The 20,587-nt window shown below is 45.4% G+C and overlaps 1 protein-coding gene and 1 pseudogene across 1 annotated transcript in view; one reads left to right on the forward strand and one right to left on the reverse strand.

Moving 5' to 3' along the window:
• LOC134601598 (gastrula zinc finger protein XlCGF17.1-like) overlaps positions 1 to 20,587 on the reverse strand; it is a 75,094-nt gene that overhangs the window by 22,822 nt on the left and 31,685 nt on the right. The window lies entirely within an intron of this gene.
• Positions 969 to 1,781, forward strand: LOC134586425 (E3 ubiquitin-protein ligase RNF220-like; annotated as a pseudogene).

Below are 20,587 nucleotides of genomic sequence, written 5' to 3' on the forward strand. Positions count from 1 at the left end.
ATACACCCCGCGACGTGGTGTGCCGACTGCATTATTACGACTGCAAAAATGACATCCTCATGGCAATCAGGCAATCTCAGCAACCGCTCCTATTCCACTCAACTCCCATAGCAATTTACCCTGCTACTGGAACAGTTCTACACAAGCTTATTACCAGAACTACAGAACTGGGTAAGGGATCGTAAACCCTGTACCTTACAAGAAGCCGCTAAACTAGCTGATGAGCACCAGGACACCAGGCGGGAACAGCGCTCATCACATAAAGTATCTTCTCAGCCAATCCTTCCCCGACCTACCCTGGTCGATCCTCCCCGGCCAGGAGGGACCTACCATCAGCAGCCTCCCAGATACAACAACCAGGCACATATCCGATGCCATACCTGCAACCAGCTGGGACATGTACAAAGGGATTGTCCCCGAAACAGGGCCCGACCATCCTGGCCCCATCAAAGACAACCACCTGTCCCTCGAGCAGCAGTACACTGCTATCAGACAGGAGCATTTGTCCAGCCTTCCACCCCCACCCAGATGGAAGAACCACTAGGCACCCTCCACGAAGTGAACCTGGTGCAAGCGGCCTCTGACAACCGCCAAGGTCATCGACAAGTGGTCCATATCGAAGGAAAGCGGATGGAAGGGTTGAGAGATTCCGGGGCCACCATCACTTTGGTCCGGAACCACCTAGTGGCAAAGGAACATCTCACGGGAGACTGTATAGCAGTACGGGTGGCAGGGGGAGCCATTTACAAGGTCCCCACTGCCAAACTACATTTGAATTGGGGAGCAGGGGCAGGGCAAGTGGAAGTGGGGATGATGCAGGACTTGCCTGCGGATGTTATTTTGGGGAATGACTTGGGGGAGCTAACCTCCGCTTTTGTTACACGACCAACCCCACAAGAGGCTTACCCAGTAGTCACCCGTCAACAGGCTCGCACCATGGCACCACCCACCGACTCTGAGGCTCAGACCTTCCTGAGGGTGAGAGCTAACAGACAGACCAGACTGAATGCTCGGATTGGAAAAATGAAACGAAGAAAGCAAGACGAGGGACAGAGAGAAAGCTGTATGAATGAAGATGACTCTGTAGATATTGAAAATGAGAACGGACACCGGTTTGAAGAATATGAATGGTGCGGCCAGAAAAGGATACGTGCTACAACTCTTTTGGAAGGAGGGTTCCGTGGGTCCGGTTTTATAATGTGTAGCAGCAAAGAAAATCACGACAGGGACGCTGATCTTGACGTTGACGGAGATGACACTCTGGAATATGGCAAGGCACAGCACACGGAAGCAGACATTATCCCATGCACAGGAGAAGAGCCGGGAGAAGCCAAAGAGAGAGAGGCTCTTCGGGGGGCAGTGTTAAATGGTGGCACGCCAAGTACCCGGATAACAGAATTTTCCAAATGGGCCAGTGATGAAATGCCCTCAACAAGTAACGGAGAGAGCAGTAAACAGGAATCAATGCAAAAAACATGCAAAAACAGTGACAGAGAAAATCACAGAAGAGTCTGCTGTGACGACGTTTGAAGCCCTAAAGGCTCGTATCCGTGAGTTAGAACGGCAGTTGTCCCGGGGGGACCGCTACAAATGCCTCATCTGCATGGATTCCTACACAATGCCCCTGACGTCCATTCAGTGTTGACCCGTCCACTGCGAGGAATGTTGGCTGCGTACCCTGGGCGCTAAGAAGTTATGTCCGCAGTGTAACACCATCACTTCCCCTGGAGACCTGAGGCGTGTATATTTGTGAAGACCAGCTTTGCTCCGACAGATGGGACTTCCCTTTTGGTGGTCCCTGGAACTCCTTCAGGGGCTGAAATGTGAGAGACCCTTTTTTAAATGTTTGGAGCAAAGGAACTTGTAAGCAGAAGATACTTTTCCTGATTGGGAGTCATGATCGAGAGGAGCTATATAATAAACTTTATGGCTTCCAAAACCTCATCTGCAGCCCTATTTGTATGGACAAACTTTTTCGCTACTCACGGATCACAACCCGTTGGTCTGGCTGAACCGGGTGTCAGGAGACAATGCCAAGCTGCTGCGCTGGAGTTTAGCGCTGCAGCCATTTGATTTTACCATCCAGTATCGCCCAGGAAAGCTAAATGGAAATGCTGACGGGTTATCCCGACAAACGGAACTGGACAAGTGATCTGTGGGTACTCCTCCGGACATCCCCAAGCCGATCCGTTGGGATCAGACTGTGTATGCCGGCTTGGTTCTGGGGGAGCATTGTGGCAGCAGCAGCCATCTTTAAAACTGTATTTTCGTTAATATGTATGTACCACTTTAAGAACCAAGGGTATGCGTGTGTAATGTATTGCAGGTCTATGGCGTCTTGCTATTACTGCATTGCAGAACATTTAAAAGTTGACAGTTGGCAGTTAACTCCTGGAGCCGGAAATAAAAATTGTTAGTTGACCTCCAAGCTATGTGTCATCTAGTTCTTGGAGGGAAGGAATTGTAACTACGCTACCTGTCTTGGATTACCTTTCCTGTCTACCAGCGGAGATACCTTGGATAATACCTCTACTCCGCTACAGTCGCTCTGTATAATAATAAGGGTATCTATACACTGATGATAAACATGTCGCTCTGTATAATGATTTGAGTATCTATACACTGATGATAAACATGTCGCTCTGTATAATAATACTGAGTATCTATACACTGATAATAAACACGTCGCTCTGTATAATAATACTGAGTATCTATACACTGATAATAAACACGTCGCTCTGTATAATAATACTGAGTATCTATACACTGATAATAAACATGTCGCTCTGTATAATGATTCTGAGTATCTATACACTGATAATAAACATGTAGCTCTGTATAATAATAATGAGTATCTATACCCTGATAATAAACATGTCGCTCTGTATAATGATTTCTAGTACCTGTTATGTTTAATGATAGCTGACTTACAATAACATACCGTCTATCAATCAGACAGGATTTATTGATCACAAGTCACATATTATGCTCGATCCCTTTGTTGATATACACATTCCTGCTGTAACATACACCCAACATGGCCGAACTAAATGCACACACTAGGAAGAGAGCAAATCAAGGGGGTGTACCCATCCCAGCATGCCTTGCACACTTCCTACAGTAGCTGGTTAGGGACAAACTGTGCATTGTGCAAAGCTCCCCTAGAGGGAACGGCTGGTATACACCACAGTATCCACATACTAATATAGTCACTAGTCTATATAATAATACTGAGTATCTATACACTGATAATAAACATGTCGCTCTGTATAATGATACTGAGTATCTATACGCTGATAATAAACATGTCGCTCTGTATAATAATCGTGAGTATCTATAAGCAGATAATAAACATGTCGCTCTGTATAATAATAATGAGTATCTATACACTGATAATGATACCGGAGAAACTGACGGAAGCCAAGCACAGAGAGATGGACACAGGTTTCTTCAGGAAGGAAGAGATCTTTATTCGATTCACCGACCGGGACTCAGAGGGACTAAAAAACAGCAAAGTCTGAGCCCTGATCATACAGTGTAGGTCCCTTATATAGGTATATAGCTCCTCCCATAATCAGCTCCACCCACACGTACTCTTACCCAATCAACAGAACAAAGACTAACTTCCTGTTTGACCACATGGCTTGCCCAGCACAATGGAGGAGGGGAATTCTCTATATCCTGTATTCCTGCACATGCTCCGTACTCTACTGATTGTATCGTTGCCACGTGCAACCAACCGACCGATACATCAGTATATGCACGTGCACATACCACGTGGCAATCTCGGCCTACTAAATTTATTTTTACCGAGATTCCACCGTATTCCCCCCTTTGATGCTTCTGATATTTCATAATTCCAGATGCATCACTTAATCAGAGTTTGCTTACATCTCAAGTTGCCATAAACCAGACTAGACTTTGCGACTCTCTAAAGATACGAATCCCTCAGCATTCCTCTTCCTGTACATGTTCTCCTTGATTTAGAGCCTCATACCTGTAAACAGCCATTATCTGTGCAGTGGCCTTTCTCTCTGCTATATTCTCTATAATGCGCTGCACAGACCTAACTACCAAAGGAATCAGACATGGCAGGAGAAGGCACAACATCAAGATTAGCATGACTCCACCTACCAATGCCTTGAGTCCTCCAAGCTGCTCATACCAATTACCAAACCAACTACTCGGATTATACCCTTTCCATACTTGAGTAGGCACATGTGCTAGTTTAACCATATGGCTAGTAAGCTCAGCTATTGCTTGCCCTTCATCCTCTATTTGAAGACAACAATTGCTTAGATTAAACTTCCCACATACACCTCCCTCTACTGCCAATAGGTAATCCAAGGCTAATCTATTTTGGTAGATGGCTGTCCTCATCCTAGTGTTATGCTTTGCTAGGAGATTGAGCGCTTGCGATGTTTCATTGGTAATTATCTCAACCACTGCCTGTAACCTTATGATACGGTTGAGCATGTATATTGGGGTTCTATATCCAAAAGTACCATCTTCTGCCCACGTAGCTGGCCCATAATAATCTATAATACGCTGGGGAGGCCACTCATTCTCTTCCCAGGTACCTATCTCTAGGGGTCCCCTTTTCTTCCTATGATTCACATCATATACTTTAACTCCCAAAGTCTCTCCTGTTTCAATTGGCAACAAGAAGAAGGATGGTTTGAGCATACCTAGTACACATGCCCCTTCCCAGTCCTGTGGTAACTCCGAATAGGCTTTCTTACCACAGATCCAGTACAAATTTGCTGGAGCTTTCCAACTAGATGTAGCAGATAAGTCAAACCACACATCCTTTAAATTGGTATAAATTGCAAACGGATTAGGTGGTTCTGAGACATTTGAAGCTGACCACCAAGTTGTATCTTTTGTATCATCATCATAAGCTTTTTGCCCTAGACAAGTCAATTCTCCTACAGATGTATTAAACATTATTCCTTTCCTTGCTATGCAAACATAACCTATAATGGAGGTCTTTAATTGCCACTCAGATTTACCTCTAAGACTCATTTGATAATCAGTTTGAGAAGATATTAACTGTTCAACTGTTTCAGAACCGGAATACATTACCTCCTTTGATTCCCATGGCCATTGGTCTCCCATATTAGTACCTCCACACACATAGCAGTTGGTTACATTAAGACTACCAGCAATACTCTCGGCTAAATCAATAAATAAGTTCTTCGCGTTATGGGGGATCTTATTTTCCACACTCATCTCCTCATAGAAGGAATGGAAGACCTGATGAGTGTGGGTTGCCACAGTATCGGTCTCAATCCCTATAAATAATATTGTCCCAGGATCCAAACCTGTTCCATTTATCTGGAACCCAAATAAGTTCCCAAACCTATCTATAAATAGTTCTGGGTCATTGATAAGTATATGGACTGGGTTACACTCCATAGACTTACAATATGGTTTGGTAGGCAACTTAGTAACAATCATATCCCTATCTACTGTCTGTCCCCAGGTTGCCCACCCTACACAGGACCAATACGGACAGTAATTATAATCTTTATTTGGGCATTTTGGATCCATATATTTGTACTTACTACTGGGGCAAATATACTTATCATTAGACCCATACGCTCTTTCCCATTTAAGATCACCACATACATTCCACGGTTTTCTACCACCTGATATCGCCTTACATGCATCAAATAGCAGAACACCTGAAGAATGTACGGTTTCTAGTAGGGTCTTATTTATCAGGGTCCCCTGTGAGTCTCCATTCCAAATAGTAAACCAAATTGTACGGGGTTGATACTCTGGACTAAAACACTTAGGTTCTCCTGCTCCTAAATGGCATACACTATAATCTATACCTAAGTATCTACACTTAGATACATGTCCTTTACACTCATATTGTGAATGCCAAATAAGGGTCTGGGAAATGTGATTGCCTGTTTTCGTAGTCTTAATGCAAACCTCACAGCCTGGTGTGTCGGTACCTCTACCTTCCTGAATAATTAAAAACACACATATATACATTATCAAACACATCACTCCTGACATCTTTGTCCAGACTCTTCGACCGTGCGATGGCACCTCAGCTTCCAGGATGTGAGGGCTGCAGGGAATGGAGTCCTCCTGATCCTCACTTTTCTTCACAGAGATCCCTTCAAGACACTCTGACTATGTAACGTAGGCAGGTGGTCAGGCTTTATTATGGCCGTCAAAACACCTACTTGCTGATCTCTATGATTACTCTAGAAGTCCAAATAGTTCCTCGTCACTCCGACTGAGTTGACGCTTCAACCGGATCTTGCAGGGATTCTCAGGACCTGGTGTAACTTGCCAAGAATCTACTGCTGCTGGTTTAACCCTGGAGTGATGAATCCACGGAGTCACTTCGGCCACCTTTATAGCTGTTGGGGTAGACAAAAGAACAACATAAGGACCCCTCCATTTTGGCCCCAACGGTACACTGTTCCACTCCTTTATCCAAACTTGGTCTCCTGGATGATAAGAATGGACAGGTGGATAAATATTCACAGGTAACCTATCTTGTACCCATTTCTGTACCTCCTCCCCCCTTAAGTTACCAAGTACGGGAGGTGGACGCCCATACATAATTTCAAAAGGTGAGAGACCCATCCTTCTGGTAGGTGTACTACGAATGCGCAACAGAGCTATTGGCAAAAGAACATTCCATTTAAGTTGAGTTTCTTGACACATCTTTGCCAATTGGTTCTTAATAGTTCTGTTCATCCTTTCCACTTTCCCAGAACTCTGAGGTCTATATGCCGTATGAAGTTTCCACTTAATACCAAGCATATGAGTCAGTTGTTGTAGGCACTGGTGAACAAAAGCTGGACCATTATCCGATCCTATAGAACATGGTAGTCCATATCGGGGTATTATTTCCCGCAAGAAAAATCGCACAACTTCTCCTGCTTTCTCTGTACGAGTAGGACATGCTTCTACCCATCCTGAATAGGTACACATAACTGCTAGTAGGTAACGATGTCCACCAGATTTAGGCATTACCGTGTAGTCTATTTGGAGATCGGACATAGGGAGTCCTCCCATATACTGGACTCCCGGTGGTTTCACTGGACCTTGCCTTGCGTTGTTTTTGGCACATAACACGTATCTTCGTACAATGGCTTGAGTCAAGTTGGACAATCTTGGTATGTAGAAATTTTCCTAAGAGATTCTTCCATACTCTCTCTCCCGGAATGTGTCCCATTGTGATAATTCTGGACAATTGCTACGGCTAGCGATGCTGGAATAACTATCCTTCCATCTTCTAACTGATACCACTTATTCTCCAAGTATTTTCCAGCTTCAGTCTTTAACCACTCTTCTTCTTGAGCTGTATAAATTGGAGTCCATTGAGACAGAGGGGTCGGTATGAGAGCAGCTATACACTCCACATATTCCTGTTGTCCCGATTCAGCGGCACGCTTGGCTGCATTATCTGCCATCCGATTTCCTTTCACCACATCACCATCACCTTTCAAATGTGCTCGACAATGTATGATACCAACTTCTTTCGGTTCCCACACGGCTTCCAATAGTTGTAATATCTCAGCTGCGTACTTGATTTATTTACCCTCTGAGTTCAGTAGTCCTCTTTCTTTATACAAGGCTCCATGGGCATGAGTGGTTAAAAACGCATACTTTGAGTCCATGTAGATGTTCACCCTCAATCCTTCAGCCAATTGTAACGCTCGTGTCATTGCTATCAATTCTGCCTTCTGTGCTGATGTTCCTTTTGACAATGGCTTCTATCACCTTGTCTATGGTTGTCACTGCATATCCTGCGTAGCGAATCCCGTCTTTCACGTAACTACTGCCGTCCGTATAGTACTGGACATCGGGGTTCTGGATGGGAAAATCACGAAGGTCTGGTCTGCTTGAGAACACTTCATCCATCACCTCCAGGCAATCATGTTGACTCTCAGTAGGTTGTGGCAAAAGGGTAGCTGGATTCAAGGTATTGACAGTCTCAAGATGCACTCTCGGGTTCTCACATAACATAGCTTGATACTTTGTCATACGGCTATTGCTAAACCAATGATTGCCTTTATAGTCTAGCAACGTCTGTACTGCGTGCGGGACTCGCACGTAGAGTTCCTGACCCAGAGTGAGCTTATCAGCTTCGGCTACCAGCAGGGCGGCGGCAGCAACGGCTCTTAGACAAGGTGAAAGGCCACTGGCCACTGCATCCAGTTGTTTGGACATATATGCAACAGGTCATTGCCATGATCCCAAGTACTGTGTCAGTACTCCCACAGCCATCCTTCTTTGCTCGTGTACATATAAGTAGAATGGACGTGTATGATCAAGTAGACCTAATGCTGGGGCGCTCATCAATGCCTTCTTAACATCCTCAAATGCCTTCTGCTGTTCGATAGTCCACAGGAAGGGATCGTGTTCTGTGCCTTTTATAGCTGCATAAAGGGGTTTTGCCAATATCGCATAACTGGGAATCCATATCCTGCAGAAGCCTGCTGCCCCCAAGAACTCTCGCACTTGTCTTCTATTCTTGGGTGTTGGTATTTGGCATACAGCTTCTTTTCTCTCTGGCCCCATTATCCTTTGACCTTCAGAGATATGGAATCCCAGATACTTGACAGTTGGCTGACACAACTGGGCTTTCTTCATGGACACCTTGTATCCTGCCTTCCAAAGAATGTGCAGTAAATCATAGGTTGCTTGCTGACATATCTTTCTTGTAACTGCCGCTATCAACAAATCATCTACGTATTGTAGTAGTACACATTCTCCTGGGATGGACTTGAAATCTAGTAAGTCCTGACTTAATGCTGATCCAAATAGGGTAGGTGAATTTTTAAACCCTTGGGGCAGTCTTGTCCAAGTCATCTGGCGTTTCGAGCCCGTTACAGCATTTTCCCATTGGAATGCAAAGATACACTGGCTTTCTGTAGCAATTCATAGGCAAAAGAAGGCCTTTTGAGGTCCAAAACTGTGAAGTAAGTAGCCCCGCCCGGAATTAAAGCAAGCAGGTTATAGGGATTGGGCACAACTGGATGTATACTTACTACCGCATCATTGACTGCTCTCAAGTCCTGCACAGGGCGATACTCATCTGTCCCGGGCTTTTGAACAGGCAACAATGGGGTGTTCCAGGGGGAAGTACAGAATTTTAGGATACCATACCTTATGAACTTATCCAAATAAGACTGTATGTTCTTCTTTGCCTTTTGTGGAATATGGTATTGTCTTAGGCTCACTGGATAAACCCCAAGCTTTAGTTCAATCCGTATAGGTGGGATATTGCGAGCAAGTACTGGTGGGTTACTCTCTGCCCACACTGCTGGTACATTAAACAAGGATTCATCACTCTTAGGGTTTTGGCTGGTCAACACTGTATAAAGTCGCCACTCTTCTTCCTTTGGTACTGATATTGTCATTATACCTGAGGGTCCATTAAACTTCAAGGATGTCGTTCCGTTGAATTAATTTAATTTTAATAATTTCGATAACAAATCTCGCCTTAGCAGTTGGACTGGACATTCAGGCATATAAAGGAACTGATGTTTTACTACGTGGCCTCCCAGTGTACAGAGTCGACTTTTAAGAACCGGTTTAGCAGCACTCCTTCCAGTTGCTCCTATTACGGTGATAGTTCTTCCTGAAGGAGGAGCGACTAGGTCAGTCACCACAGAATGTTCAGCACCAGTGTCGATTATGAAAGAACTCCTTTTTCCCCCTATTGCTACATCGACCATAGGCTCCGCTCGGCCAAGGGGGATGGAGCCCGGTCGGTATCAATAGTCCTCCATGACAGTGTCAGCCAAACCCACAAAGTCCCTATCTTCTCTCTCTCTGGGTCTCTGCGCTGCTGGGTAATACCTATCCCCATTAACGCTTCCTCTATTATTCCCCCCATTTCCTCCAGGGCCTCCTCTTCCTCTCGCTCTGCCTCTATAATTATTGCTATATCCTGCCCTTGTTCTCCCTCTCTCATGTTGTTCCCTCTGTGGACACTCACTTCTCCAATGCCCTTCTTCCCTACAATACGCGCATTGGTTCCTACTTAAAGGCTCCCTATTCCACTTATTCTCGCTTTTCTCAGTTCTCAGTTCTCATATACTTCCTTTTCCCTTCTATCTACACCCGCGATAGCTACTGCTAACATATCTGCTTTCCTTCTCATCTTTCGCTCTTCTTCCTTTTTCGTCTCTGTCTCCCTATTCATATATACCTTATTCGCTATCTCCATTAATTGAGTTATAGACATCCCTACAAACCCTTCTAACTTTTGTAACTTTCTCTTTATATCTCCGTAGGCCTGGCTGACAAAGGCAGAGTTAACCATCCGGTAATTCTCAGGAGCCTCTGCATTAAAGGGGTATACAACCGGTATGCCTCCAATAATCGATCATAAAAGGCACTGGGCAACTCATCACATTTCTGCAATACCTCAGCCGTCTTTGACATATTGATCGCCTTTTTCCCTCCGGCTTTCATGCCAGCAATAATGGCGTCCCTGTAAGCTTTTAAATGGGCCATGTCTGCGCCATTGACATTCCAATTCGGATCTGCATTTGGATAATGGGCTGCGGCCCATGCTGCCGGGTTGGCCTGATTTTGAGTACGGGCCACTTCTTCCAGCGCTTTAATTGCTGCCTGATTTATCCGTGTTCTTTCCTCGTTATTGAGCAATGTCATAAGCAATTGCTGGCAATCAGCCCAAGTGGGATTATGTGTCTGAATTATGGAGGTAATCAAATCTGTCATGGCTTGAGGTTTATCGGTGTAGGAGGAGTTATGGGTCTTCCAGTTGAATAAATCAGTTGTGGTAAAGGGAACATAAACAAATACGGGATCAGCGTGTTGTAACTGGCCTTCACCGTTAATATGTGTCGGGCCCGGTGTCAGTCGGAGAGGCATTTGATAATGTCGGGGTTGGAGGGTACCGGTCAGTTGTCGGGTTAGTATGGGGCTTCGTTGAGGGATGTCAGTTATGGGTTCCGGTCGAGGGGTAGTAAGACGAGGGGAAGGGGACGCTTTTTCTTTATTGAAGGGAAGATCAGTAAGTAGAATATTCCGGGCCGGGCTGGAAGAAGCCTGACCAGGAACTAGAAATTACGCCAAATCAGGATAGGTGGGGTTAATAGGGGTAGGTACCGGAAGGGGAGGGTTTAAAACAAGTGGGCTAGACTCTGAGCTAGAGGAGGGGGTAGGTGGAGACAACGGAGCAAGGGGAGTAGTGTTACCAACAGCACCTCCTCTTCCTCTTCCTGTAGAGGAGGAGTAAGGGGGCGGCATGGGGATCTCTGACTCAGGGGGCGTGTCCAGAATGGGCATAATCACGGCCTTGGTGGACAACCGAGTTCTGGCCACCATGAGGCGACATTGCTCCTCGTGGCATACCCTGATCCATTTTGGCAAGTCATTTACGGCCCGCTTCCAACAATCAATATACGGAAACTGCCCGTAAAGTTCAGGCCTACCCGATACAGCCACGTGTACGCGCTGCACCAGATTAGGAACAAAACTACCACGTGGTGGCCATGCAGCCACCAAAGTAGGCCATTCCCTACTACATAAAGTAGTCAGGCATGTTGGAGACATCTTTACTCCAAAATCATGTACATTCTTCTTAAAGTTTTTTAACATACATTCTAAGGGATCAATAATCTTTGAATCCGACGCACCCATACTTAACAATGGAGCGTAGTTTCCAACAGAAGCAAACAAACACACTTCCAACAATCACACTCGTTCCCCTTGGCAACAGCACCACGTGGTACAGTTACTAGGCCAAACGCACACAACAAAACATACAGGGAATTCCCATACACACACAGCTGTTACACCAGTCACTAAATAACTAATACTGTACCTTTTGGCGAAACTATACAATCACCCACGTTATAATTCTCAATATTTAAATTACCCGTCTATAACACACCCTAGTAACATCGTCTTTACAAACAGTCGTTATAGTACGGTTAGCATTGGTTAGAGTACAATTTTAAAGTCAGAGTTCAATTAGTAGTGGTTATGGTGTTAACATACAACATAAACGACAGTTATTAGTAGTTATTTACAGTATCAGTAATTATAATACATGGTTATGGTACCGTGCGCCATGATACAGTTTCACACTATACACACTCTCGCTAGACGGCAGAGCTCACGCTATCTAGCAAGATATACACTCTACTACAATAATCTTTAACACATTTACAATTTTCCAAGTAATCTATTGGCCAGTACCTCGATGGACTACCTAAAACAAATTACATCCGTTTTGGTTAGCCGTTGCTGCCCAAGCACCACATATAGCGAACTAGAGGACGGAATTTACAACAGAATCCTCTTAGTCCATCTACTCTATCAATAGTCTAGTGGGTTCCAAATTTACACGCCTTCCCACTTAGCCAAGATAGGTTGAGATCTAGCGGACGAATATACACCAGACTCCGCTTAGTCTCCCGGTCCCTCCGACCTAGCGAACAAAATATACACCCTAGATACGCTAGTCTAGACAAGACACTGGTGTCCGGCTTTGGCTATTTACACAGGACCCAGCCAGCCTAATTACGAGCGGTGCACCTTCTCTCCTTCCCTCCACTGGAGGGGGCCAATTCCATACACAATACAAACCCCTTATGTGCCTACCGCACAATCGGTATCCAATACCCCTAGTGGGTCCACCGTCTAAATCAGTAGTCGTCTTACCTCCTCGTTCCTGAACCTGAGTTCACACTCATCGACGGGGGCACCCCAGCACTTACTACGTAGAGGCCGATGATCTCCTGGACAACAGACCAGTGGCGCCGAGACGAAGGGAGGTCCACGCAAAAGTTCAGGGGTGCAGCCGTAGGTAGCGTGGGCAAAGATAGACCGTCTCACGCCTCTGCTCTCAGCTACCGTTGAACGATGAGATTCCCGGCCAACGCACCAAATGATATCGGAGAAACTGACGGAAGCCAAGCACAGAGAGATGGACACAGGTTTCTTCAGGAAGGAAGAGATCTTTATTTGATTCACCGACTGGGACTCAGAGGGACTAATGTCACCAAAAACAGCTAAAATCTGAGCCCTGATCGTACAGTGTAGGCACCTTATATAGACATATAGGCAGTGGCTGAGTGACAGGCAACAGAGGGTTGTAGTCAATGGAGTATATTCGAAGCTTGGGCTTGTCACCAGTGGGGTACCTCAGGGATCTGTACTTGGACCCATTCTCTTTAATATTTTTATTAGTGATATTGCAGAAGGTCTTGATGGTAAGGTGTGTCTTTTTGCGGATGATACTAAGATATGTAACAGGGTTGATGTTCCAGGAGGGATAAGCCAAATGGCAAATGATTTAGGTAAACTAGAAAAATGGTCAGAGTTGTGGCAACTGACATTTAATGTGGATAAGTGCAAGATAATGCATCTTGGACGTAAAAACCCAAGGGCAGAGTACAGAATATTTGATAGAGTCCTAACCTCAACATCTGAGGAAAGGGATTTAGGGGTGATTATTTCTGAGGACTTAAAGGTAGGCAGACAATGTAATAGAGCAGCAGGAAATGCTAGCAGAATGCTTGGTTGTATAGGGAGAGGTATTAGCAGTAGAAAGAGGGAAGTGCTCATGCCATTGTACAGAACACTGGTGAGACCTCACTTGGAGTACTGTACACAGTACTGGAGACCATATCTTCAGAAGGATATTGATACCTTAGAGAGAGTTCAAAGAAGGGCTACTAAACTGGTTCATGGATTGCAGGATAAAACTTACCAGGAAAGGTTAAAGGATCTTAACATGTATAGCTTGGTGGAAAGACGAGACAGGGGGGATATGATAGAAACATTTAAATACATAAAGGGAATCAACACAGTAAAGGAGGAGACTATATTTAAAAGAAGAAAAACTACCACAACCAGAGGACATAGTCTAAAATTAGAAGGACAAAGGTTTAAAAATAATATCAGGAAGTATTACTTTACTGAGAGGGTAGTGGATGCATGGAGTAGCCTTCCAGCTGAAGTGGTAGAGGTTAACACAGTAAAGGAGTTTAAGCATGCTTGGGATAGGCATAAGGCTATCCTAACTATAAGATAATGCCAGGGACTAATGAAAGTATTTAGAAAACTGGGCAGACTAGATGGGCCGAATGGTTCTTATCTGCCGTCACATTCTATGTTTCTATGTTTCTATGTTTCTCCTATAATCAGTTCCACCCACACGTACTCTTACCCAATCAACAGAACAAAGACTACTTTCCTGTTTGACCACATGGCTTGCCCAGCACAATGGAGGAGGGGAATACTCGTATATCCTGTATTCCTGCACATGCTCCGTACACTACTGATTGTATCGTTGCCACGTGCAACCAACCGACCGATACATCAGCATATGCACGTGCACATACCACGTGGCAATCTCAGCCTACTAAATTTATTTTTACCGAGATTCCACCACATGACATGTCATGATTCCCTTTTATTCCAGAAGTTTGGTCCTTAAGGGGTTAAAAGACTTATCAAGTGAGAGTTATGTATATAAATTGTTGCACTTGCTTTAACATGCTCCATTTTCTCATATATAAAACTGTTACTCCACCTTTTATGCATTGGAGACTTTTCTTTTGCTTTTCTGCAAGGCGACAAATAATTCTTCTTTACATCAATCTTACAAAACAAAACAAACAAGTATTATCACAAGGGGAAAAGGATTTTAATTCCTTAGATCATGAAACTGATTACCTGTCTCAGAAAAACTGACAATGCAGCCATGACGAAAAAAATTGTCAAAAATGAGCAAAAGAGAAACAAAATTGTGAATTAAAAAAAAAAAAAGAGTAAAAATGGAACAGGAAAATAAAATGACTGAACAGGCACAGGAAGGAATATTTCATTTTTATGGATGGGGGAAGCTGGGTCTATGGTCCATTACTAAAAGGGACAATATAGTCACCAGAACATCTACAGCTTATTGAATTTGTTCTGGTGAGTAGAATCATTACCTTCAGGCCTTTTGCTGTAAACCCTGTCTTTTCAGAGAAAATGCAATGTTTACATTACAGCCTAGTGATAACTCCAGTGGCCACTCCTCAGATGGCTTCTAGAGGTGCTTCCTGGGGCAGTGCTGCACAGTGTGACTGACATTCAATGTCTCCACCCCCTGCATGGAGACCCTGAACTTTCCTCATAGAGATGCATTGATTCAATGTATCTCTATGAGGCGATACTGATTGGCCAGGGCTGTTGTAAGAAATTGATTTGCAAAACTGCAATATTGTATATAACTTTCTGTGTATGTGACTGGTTTCACAAGTTGGGGTAATTTACTTGATAACAGTGTGATAAGGATCAAAGCTTTCAGTTGCATTCTACAACACCCAGCTAACACAAAAGTTTACAACCCTCCAGCAGTTCTCCAGCCAACCAGTTTTCCATGCATGTTATCAGAAGACCAGAGTAATTAACATCTAGGTGTAACCATAGAAGTGTGTGTTTTCCCAAGCCATCCTGTCTAACTGTTGTGGACATTCAATATTACCCTAATTTTTAGCTAGTAAAATGTCTATTTACTTTATATGAGTTCTTGATCAGCATTTATCATTTCATATGTGATTTGCTTAAAATGGTCGCTAGGGCCAGGGAGTTTCCCTTAGTCATCAAATAATACCCTCACTAACAAGATGGCGCTGGAATCTGGGGGAGACCCGCAAGATGCCAGTGACATCACACCCGGTAGGACGAGCAATAAATCAACCACTTAACCCCTAACCAATTATTGATGTATAATTCCATGTTATCTCTGACAATGCTTATGATGTAATTTTGCTTTATCAGGGGCATGCCACCCCCTTCTAATAAACATTCCTCAAGTTTTTCATTAACCTGAAACTTGTGTCTGGTGTGAATTACTACAGGGAGCATGCACGCACTGTTTCTTAATTTGGCCAGGGGCAGATACACAAAATAATAAATTTATTGATTGATTTCCACTTCATTTGGCGCCCAACGTGGGACCCCGGATTTGCCGGTTTGGAGAGCAGGAAACCAACGGACTGGAGCGGTCCTCCGGAAAGTGGGACAACCGGAGCCTGATCACCTCCAAAAATACAGCCGTTGCCTGTATTCTCCTGTTTTGTGTCGGTCTGTCTCCGTGTCCACTTCCGGCTTCCAGAAGGCTACAAGACAGGTAATCTCTTAACCGGTGCCTCTTTGAACGAACCTGTTGATTGTCTATCTGCCTCCTGAGTGCTCGTATGCTTGTGTGTGATAGCCGGTGTATGTGTTTGTTCCTTTAAGAATCTTAGCTTGACTGCCTAGTGGGCAGGGGACGCTACAGCCAGTGAGCGGCTGGGGACCACCTGGGTTAGAAGGTTGGGTTGTTGTTGGCAGCGCTGGGAGCAAGAGGGTTGGGTCATTACTGATAGCAAGAGGGTTGGGTCATTACTGATAGCCGGTGAAGGGCTGGGGACCACCTGAGCAAGAGGGTTGGGTTATAACGGATAGCCGGTGAAGGGCTGGGGACCACCCGGGTAAGAGGGTTGGGCAGCCGGTGAGGGTCTGGAGTCCACCGGTGGAGGGTGGGGGTTATTACTGTTGACCTGGTAAAGGGTTGGATTGCAGGATTACAGTCTAGGAAGAGAGACTGGGGATTATTATTGTAATTGCTTTATTTCGCTGATTGATGCTCACTGTTTAATATGTACATGGACATATTGCTCTCTGTCATTTTGTGGATTCTGTTTAATTGTTGTTACAGTGTGGGTACCCTTGGTGTGTGCGTGTGTGCTGTGTGGTTTGTCCTTGATTCTGGAATCTATGCTCATCTCTATGTGTGTGATTTTTGCAAATGTTTTCTGATTAGCCTCGCCACGTTCATCTTTTCCTTTGTTCTCTATCTCTCCTGTGTTTGCTGCCCAGAGCTGTGTTAGTCACCCACGCTCGCCCGCTCTGGTCCGTGGCCACCATCTCGGGTGGGCGGACCCTTGTGACTAGTCTACGTTTAGGGAAGACGCACAGGACCCAGATCCTCGTGGCAGTCGAGCACTGTAGACTTTCCTACTTCTTCTTCTCCCTCCCTCTGTCTCTGTCACGTGGTGCCCTTTGTTTGGTAAAGATAGGACAGGAACATGCTGGACCTGCTATGGGATTTTTGGCTTGTGATATTGTGAAGGAGAGGGCAGGAGAGGAAGCTACCGTGTATACTCGAGTATAAGCCGACCCGAATATAAGCCGAGGCCCCTAATTTTACCCCCAAAAATTGGGAAAACGTATTGACTCGAGTATAAGACTAGGGTGGGAAATGAAGCAGCTACTGGTAAATTTCTAAATACAATTAGATCCTAAAAAAATTATATTAACTGAATATTTATTTACAGCGTGTGTATATAATGAATGCAGTGTGTATATGAATGCAGTGTGTGTGTATGCAGTGTGTATGAGTGCAGTGTGTATATAATGAATGGAGTGCAGTGTGTGTATATGAGTGCAGTGTGTGTATAATGAATGCAGTGCAGTGTGTGTATGAATGCAGTGTGTATGTATGAGTGCAGTGTGTGTATATGAGTGCAGTGTGTGTATATGAGTGCAGTGTGTGTATATGAGTGCAGTGTGTGTATATGAGTGCAGTGTGTGTGTGTGTGTATGAATGCAGTGTGTATATAATGAATGCAGTGCAGTGTGTGTATGAGTGCAGTGTGTATGCAGTGTGTGTATGAGTGTAGTGTGTGTATATGAGTGCAGTGTGTATATGAGTGTGTATAATGAATGCAGTGCAGTGTGTGTATATGAGTGCAGTGTGTATATAATGAATGATGAATGCAGTGTGTATGTGTGAGTGCAGTGTGTGTGTATGAGTGCAGTGTGTGTATAATGAATGCAGTGCAGTGTGTGTGTATGAGTGCAGTGTGTATGAATGCAGTGTGTATATAATGAATGCAGTGCAGTGTGTGTATGAATGCAGTGTGTGTGTGTGTGTGTGTGTGTGTGCAGAGCATTGGTGGGGGTTGGGCATTTTATTAATTATCATCTTAATATTTTATTTTTATTTTTTTTAGGTAATTATTTTTTTATTTTATTATTAATTGTATTATTTTTTTTTTGTTATTATTTTAATATTTTTTTTTCTTATTATTTGTTTTATTAATATTTTTTCGTCCCCCCTCCCTGCCTGTTAGCTGGCCAGGGAGGGGGGCTCTCACTCCCTGGTGGTCGAGTGGATGGGCTGTAGGAGGGGGGCTGGCAGGAAGCTGTAACTTACCTTCACAGCAGCTCCTGTCAGCTCCCTTCTCTCTCCTCCGTCCGTGCAGCTCCCAGGTCAGCTTCCTCAGCAACTCTCGCGGCCGCGCAGAGCGTTGCCACGGTAACCCGTGGCAACGCTCTGACCCCGCGGCTCTCGCGAGAGTTGCAGAGGAAGCCGACCTGGGAGCTGCACGGACGGAGGAGAGAGAAGGGAGCTGACAGGAGCTGCTGTGAAGGTAAGTTACAGCTCTGCCAGCCCCCCTCTCCCCCCAGTCTGTATTATGGCAATGAAAATTGCCATAATACAGACACTCACTCGAGTATAAGACGAGTGGGAGTTTTTCAGCACAAAAACTGTGCTGAAAAACTCGTCTTATACTCGAGTATATACGGTATGTTGAAAATAAAGAAGATAGCTAAGGTTTGTGGTTTCCAAATGTCACCTAGCGGTAGGTTACAAACAGAATTTTGGAGGAAGCTGCTTGTTGACCAGAGGGTTTACTATTGGATAACGGGTTGACAAAAGCTGTAGAAGCCTGGTATCGAGTCGCTAGAGGACTCAAACGGGAGGGCTGGATGGAGGAAAAATTATACTTCGAGGGGCAGACGATTTATGTGTATCACCGAAATGTTTGCAATGATGATGTATCCCCCACTGTTCCCCGACCACCGCCCTATGATGGCGCCCAGAGCATGTTGAATGACTCTCGCCCCGCCTCCCACATTAACGCCCAGACACCACCTCCTGGTGGTGTAGGACATGTCTCCACCCCCTTGTGTCCGGTGCTCGGAGCTGATGGAGCTTACTATTTGTCACGATTCGGGGAACCCAACACGCTAACATACACACAGACACACACACAGAAAGTGTGCAGTACCGGTCCTTAGAGTGGCCGGGCTAAGCACACACAGAATAGTCAGGAGACAAGCCGAGTAAGGGGAACCAGAAAACAGAATAACAAGAAACAAGCCGAGGTCAAAGAGTAGGAGAAAGTCACAAAGTCAGTATAACAAGCCAGAGAGTACGTAACCAGAAAGCACACGTTCCGTATCAATACATAAAGCAAAGACCACAACAGGGCAGGGAGGAACAGGAAAGGTAAGTATTTAAACCATCAGGTTAATTCTGATTGGATAATTTCCAATCAGAATTAACAATCACACGTGGGAGATATCTAAACCTCCCACTGTGATTGAGGCACTGTGCCTTTAATGCCGGGTCAGGTGACTGACCCCGGCGTGACATATCTTGGACAGTCTTCCAGCGTGCAGCGTCATGCATGCTGCCGCTGGGGGGCGTGGAGGAAGACGCGGGCGGCATCCGAGGCTGGAGGGATGCCGTTCGCCGATCCCACGTGGAGAAGGGGACCGCGGACGGCTGGAGGGTGAATGCCGCGATCGGACTGCAGCCTCCCCTTGCAGCCGCCCGTGGGATCCTGACATTACCCCCCCTCGAAGACTGCCCAGAGGGCGGGAAGCAGAAGGCTTCAAAGGAAACCGGGCATGAAAGGAGCGGACCAAAGAGGGAGCATGCAAATCAGAGCACGAAACCCAAGATCGCTCCTCAGGGCCGTACCCCTTCCAATCCACCAGATATTGCAGCCGACCCCTAGAAACACGAGAGTCGAGAAGGGCAGCCACTTCGTACACATCACTGGGGACAGCGCGAGGGGAAACAGGCCGCCCGAGGGGACGAGAGAACCGGTTGCAAAGCAAGGGCTTCAAAAGCGAAACGTGAAACGTGTTCGGAATGCGCATGGAAGAGGGCAAGTCCAGGGAGTAGGAAACGGGGTTAACCCTACGTAACACCTTGTAGGGACCAAGGAACCTGGGAGCGAACTTCATCGAGGGAACCTTGAGGTGGAGGTTCCTAGAGGACAACCATACCCTATCACCCGGAACATAGGAAGGGGCCGCACCCCTATGGCGATCAGCAAACTTCTTCTGAACAGCCGCTGAACGGGACAGCGCAACATGGACCTGATCCCACATCTTCCGCAAAGAGGCGAGGTGCTGATCCAAAGCGGGCATTCCCTTGTCGGAGAACGCACCGGGAAGGACGGAAGGCCGAAACCCATAAGCAACCTCAAAAGGACTTAAGCCAGTAGACGAATGAGACACCGTATTCCTGGCAAATTCAGCCCACGGAAGGAGGCGAGACCAGTCATCCTGGTGCGCATTAGTGAAGCAGCGCAAATACAATTCCACAGACTGATTAGCACGTTCGGCTGCACCATTAGATTGCGGGTGATAGGAGGAAGTAAACGACAAGGAGACCCCCATCTCAGCACAAAAACCCCTCCAAAACCGAGAGACGAATTGAGGACCCCTGTCAGATACAATATCCTCAGGTACCCCATGCAAGCGGAACACTTCCTTGGCAAACACCTGAGCA

The sequence above is a fragment of the Pelobates fuscus genome, chromosome 1 (assembly GCF_036172605.1).
Source record: "Pelobates fuscus isolate aPelFus1 chromosome 1, aPelFus1.pri, whole genome shotgun sequence".
NCBI classification, from domain to species: Eukaryota; Metazoa; Chordata; class Amphibia; order Anura; family Pelobatidae; genus Pelobates; species Pelobates fuscus.